Source organism: Haliaeetus leucocephalus, unplaced genomic scaffold (genome assembly GCF_000737465.1).
Source record: "Haliaeetus leucocephalus isolate CR32 unplaced genomic scaffold, Haliaeetus_leucocephalus-4.0 Scaffold830, whole genome shotgun sequence".
Taxonomy (NCBI): Eukaryota; Metazoa; Chordata; class Aves; order Accipitriformes; family Accipitridae; genus Haliaeetus; species Haliaeetus leucocephalus.
The window spans coordinates 719,503-725,517 of NW_010973266.1; positions in this window are offsets into that span (position 1 = coordinate 719,503).

Genomic DNA, 6,015 nt, shown 5'->3' on the forward strand with positions numbered 1-6,015 from the left:
CTGCGGGCCACTGCAGGTGATCCTAATAGGAGAAGGTTATTAGTTAACTGTGGTCGTGTTAAAAGACTTTGAAACAGCTGGATCAGAGTGATTACTATTAGCATCCTTAAAAATAGAATTGGCACTATTTACAGAAACACTAATGATAGGAAAATGTGTGACATTTCCCCCTTATGTAATGTTTATTGAAAGAATTATGTGCTCTTTTAGAGGAACTTTTAAAAATAAACAGGCTTTTCTCTAAGGGCCTTCTTCTTGATGAAGAAGGCATGTGAATTTTAAGAATCACAGTAATATTCCTCTCATCATCTTAAACATGTTGCAATTATAGCCATTATATTCAATAAAGGGCTTTTATCAGGAGTGTAATATCATGGTATATTGGCCCCCTTGTTTCTATGCCTAAATTAGGAGTGTCTTCTAATATTTGGCTTCTTTGCAGTTTTGTGATAATTGGTAGCATTTTTGTTTAGAAACCATTTTCATCAGCTCACTGAGAACAGATAACCATAAAGAATGTAATGCTACTTCAGGCAGTTCTATTTTTACTTACACTGGTTTTATTCAGGATAACTTCACTGATACAAGGGAACTTGATCCTGATCTACAGTGATGAAAGAAGAAAACGATCACCGTGCCACGCAACCAGAAAAAGACAGAAAGGGAACCGTAAGTAATAGCTACCAGTGGAGCATAACGAGGTAAACTGCAGGATGCATACTCTTAATTGAAGTGTGAGATCAACAAACAAAAGTTGAAATATTACCATCATTTCTCTCATACAAATTTTGACACGATACAAAAGCTCATGATGCTTGGGAATGAGAATGATCAGTCATTCCTCAAAGGATACTCATTCACTTGCAGAACTGAGGCATTTGAGAACAATTGGATGAAATAATTCCTGATACAAATTATTTGATTAAAAGAATAATCCTGGAATTTTGTAAAGGATTTATTTGGCCTGTCCTAGATTAGAACAGGTATCATGTCTCCCAGTTAAATGAATGCACGTTGGCTTTGCCTGTTGAATGTCAGTGTGATTTTGATGAGACACAACATAGGTGGTACTGGCTATACAAAAACCTGATGAGTTGGGTTCAGCATATGTAATTCCTTAAAGTTAGAGATGATTTCATGGCTGGTGAAATGAAAGAAAACTCCAATTGCTTGGAATCCGTGAGAAAAGAGAGAATATGCAAAAGTAAACACAGATGGGAAAAGACAAACTCTTCCAAACATAAGAGTGGTTGCTCTGCCTTTTGCAAGTCTCCCCTTGCCTTTCGCAAGTCTCTGCTTACACCCAGGTGAAACACAGTCATGCAAGCCTCATCTTTCCAAGGCTGCAATAAGGCTATTACGTAGCATCTTCTCTATAGTCTAGTCAGTAGTCACATATGCTTTGATCAGCTGATTTTCCAATATCGTATCCCTTGAAGTACAATATAAATGGATGTGCTTCAGGTTTGAATCCATTTCCACAGTAGGAGAGCAGGATGACGCCCAGTTTGGAGTGCAGCTTGCTTTAGCTCTGTCTGCTTTGCAGGCGTTGTACCATCCCCTCCTGCAATACCCAGCATTAGCTAGCTATCATCAAGCAGGATGGCGGACTAGATGGACTTTGTACGCACAACTGACCACAACAGTTCTGGTTTGCCTAAGGTTTTTCTCCTGCTTTACCTAGAAAGAATCAAACCTTCTCGCAGCTTTTCTTTCTTTTCTGATTTAAGAAAATCACCAGAACTGTTGTATATTAACAGTTTCCAGGAGAAACAGACATGCATATAGTATCCCCAAGACTTTCACTAATAAAATGCCTAATTGTCTCTTAGTATAATATAAAACACAAAAAGAAGAATGGAAAATGGAAGAGGAAAAAATAGAAAAAAGGAGTAATGAATTCTTAGTGGTTTCAAGAACAGTCGCTCCTAATAACACTTTTGGTCACCCAGCTTGCATGTTTCCCCCTTAGAGGTTTAGTTAGTTACATCTAAAGATGTCTTAAAGAATAAATCATTGTAAAAGTCAGCTTTTAATTAAAGTTCCTCATTTCAAAGCCGAAGTGGATCTCTGTTTCCCTGGAGACCAGGAGATGTAAGATGACAGAATCTTATCTCCATTTCCCTTTCCTATATTGGACCACTACAGAGCAGTTTTTGTATTTTACTTTTTTCCTCCTGCAGGATTAGTATTAATTACTGAATGGACATTTTCATAAGATGACTGTAAGTGTGTCACTGTGGTGGGTAACCTGCACTGATACTCTTGACATGCAGTTGTTCACTGAGGGGATCAACATCTTTCATTGCACGTTACTACACTGGTTTTGAATAGTGGAATCAGACGCAAGTGCCCACTGAACTGAAAGGGAACCTTGTTTTCAAGTTTTAGAAGTAGAAAATTAATACGATTCTGCTGCAGAAATAACGAAGGCATGTCTGTTTGGACCTCCAGCACACTTGCACGGGGGTGAGAGCAAATACTGTTGTCTGAGAGAAAACAGGAGGGCTACCTTTAGCATTTTTCGCGCTAATTTTCCACCATTGTAAATGACTGTGTGCAGGCAGTCGTGACCCAGCATTCTCTGGTTCCCAAACTGGTCTGAAACAGTAAGCATTTAATCCTTCTCTCAATTTCTGGTGTTACTGAGGAGGAGACAACAACAGAGCTCCGTCTGAATTACTCGAGAGTAGATGGAGAGTTAGAATTCTGAATAAATTGGAATTTATTTGCAATTGTGTTAAAATATTGAAAATTGAAAAGCTTATCTAACACCATTTGTGATAAATATTTGCAAATTAAATACAGATTTCACTTTTCCTAATGAAGTGAGCAGCTGTGGCAGTTTTTGCCCAAAGGAAAGACCACCGCTAAATGATTTAGAGCCTGTATAAGAAACGCCATGTTTAATGACAGTGTTGTTTTTCTCCCCTTTTCCTTCCACGCATCCCCCAAAGTCAGTGTTCATATGTCTCTCATTTCCCCTCCAACACATTCTCCTTTTCATCATTCAGATATTGTCAGATATGACTTAAGACCACAAGCAAAAATACTGTTTTTCAAACTGGAACATCACAAACAATTCAGATAATCAAAACATAATTTCCGAGCAGAAAATACAGCCAAACACCGTTATTAGTGGCCCAGATTCTTTGCCATGCCACAGAAGTCTGGAGGAACTTTTCTAAACTCTTTTATTTCTTGGTTCTACCATCTTTGTTGGTGGCAGGTCAAAAGGCGCCAGCACGGCACAACAGTCTCCAAATGCCAGGTTTGGTATTTAGAGTAAGAATATCCTCTCCCAAATCAAAGCAGAGGGCAAAAATCAAGTTAATTTACACCTGACAAGAACTGTCTGATTCAATTCATGATAAACCTCACCCAGTTTTCTGGTTTAGGTTAAAACAGGGCTTAGGTTTCAAACACGGGCACCTTCTTCCCGTAGAACCCCAAGGAGAAGTCAGTGGCTCTCGTGGTGAGTAATGGGCACAGGACCAAACTCTTGGTAGTCATCAGGGCAGCTCCTGCTGTTTCATTCTGAGCAGAGTAAAGCCTCCGTAATTATGGATGGGTTTAGATATCAGATAGGTCTTCCCTTAAAAAACAAGACTAAAATTCTGATTGTCTTGGCTATGCAATTAGGCAGGCCTCGTGGACAGGCAGACCTCATCATGAGGATGATAGCAAGATGATAATTTTCTTGGGATTTGTTAGGTGTTTGTTAGGACATGTATGTATGCCTGTTGTTGACTTCCTAGAAAGCAGGAGTAAACGAGAGGACCTAGTTTTACTTAGCCCGTATTATTATTAAGAATTTTCAGCAGCGCTTAGTCAGTAGCATTCTGAGTAGCACTAAAAAAACCCCAAAGCAACTTAAAAGGTCTTTTTTTTTTGTCTTCTATTCAACTTACCTCTGTGAAGGTAAAACTACTTACTACATTTCTAATGAAGCAAAAATTAAACAAAGCCCCATGCTGCACCTTCTTCCATTTCACAGGTAAAGGAATGAAGAAATGTGGTGGAATTAAACCCTCCTCTGGTATTGGGACAATCACATCCTTATTTCCCACTTTTTTATTCTACACTACATCTTGCAGACTTCTCGGAAAAAGACTATGATTCTATGCTATGGATTTGATTGTCCAAATATGAGTGGAGAATGAGAGAGAAATGACAACTGAATGGCAGACAGGCTGAAGCCGTTTGATGGCATCTTTCATACTTTTCCTACAGAATGTAAAGGCAAGAGAAAGGGAGGAGTGAAAGCTGATAGCTCAGAGATTTGCAGTATATTTAAAAACAAACCTATCCCTAAACAAAGCAAAAATTACTGTCTTGTATAAAAGTGTTCTATCTTTTTATTTGAGAGTGATTCTTTCTGATTTCTCAGAGAAATATTCTTTAAGAACTATTCTTTGCCTTTGGAAAACTGTTCTTAAATTACACCTTTCAGTTGTAATCCTTTTACAACTTTCAGGCTCTTTTAAATAATGACTAACTCCTAGCAAATTTTCTGGAAAGAGTACAATAACTAACATATCCATTTCAAAACATGCTATGAAAGAAAACAGCATAGATTTTAAATTAAAACTTAGGAAGCAGCATCTCAGAAATTATGAAAGTACTTATGGATGGTGTAACAGATACAATGTAATGGCTAAAGAGTTGTCACTTGCCTTGACATTTCTGATGCGGTCTGCTAACATTATAAGTTATTTCTGAGAAATGCATTTAATGAGACTTTCCATGAGACATTTTAATTCAACAAGGCATAAAAACCGGGGTCACAAGCACATTACAGCTCAGCATCCTGCAAAGTCTGTAGTGACTTGGGATGAATTCTTTTACTGAGGAGCTTTGCAGCACTCCTGAGTTTTATCACCGACAAGAGCAGGAACTCCCTAGAGCTAGCGAGATACAAAGACTGATAATTTAGGTGATGTGGCTTTTCCATTACATAGTGCTACACAGAACAAAAATGCAGCATAAGGCTCCTCATCAGAGCTCGCCCTCCATATGTGTGAACAGTTCATGCAGCTGAATGGAACAGTTGCCTACTTTGCTATTTGCGTGTTGGCAGACTGTTTGTGGCAGTGGCTGTGGGACGTGCTTTTTCTCTTGACTACTTGCAAGTAAAGTCGCAGGCCCAGTAGTTTACGGAGGAAAACAGAGATCTTCAGGACATGCTTCTGGGAAAACGAGGCACCTGGGTGACTGTTTTAAAGCCCTGAAGCAAGTCTTGGAGGCTTCAGCCAGTCGAGCGAGGGACTCGGCAGTGCAGCAGGAGGTGCTGGTTTTGAGAGGCGGTGGGACATCTGGTTCTGGGCTTCTGCCCCTCCCCGGGGCTCATGTTCTACCTGGGGAAAAGATGGATGTTCCAGCACTAACTCTTTTTCTAGCTTTTGTTTGGTTTCTTGTATTGTACCTGTTGCGGTGATCAGTGAGAACCGTCATTTCAGGCCTAAAGGACTAACCTCAGGCTTGTTTTTCTTCTCTGTATTGAGACTTCCCACGTAACATCTTCAGACGCAGCGCAATAAAGATCTCCACAGCGAGGCAGCTTCTGAAACGCTGTGGAATGTCTATGCAAGAAAAACATTTGACTTTCCAAGCTACCCACTAATTTAAATCAAGTCGTTATTTTATTACAATTGTCAAATAAAAATCAATGCGGCTGTCTTCACGTTAATGAGGTTAAAAATCAGTAGCGAGTACGGGTGACTAATTTAAGATGAGCTGTTTGCGCTTTCATAAATAACAACCAAGTGCTGGTAAAAGGCTCGGCCATAATATAACCTGATTGCCTTTCACATCGGTTGCGATGTTTATGGATGAGTTTAAAAATAACTATAGACTGTGTGAGACGATAGCTGCTGGCAGCCAGGATGCCCCCGGGAGCAGGAGCGGTGGGCGCCGGGGCCGGGCCGGCCGCAGGGAACCGGGCAGGTCCCGCGGCACGGCGGGGAGCTGCCGGGCCGGGATCTTCCCCCCGCGGCCCCGTCCTGGGGCACCGCC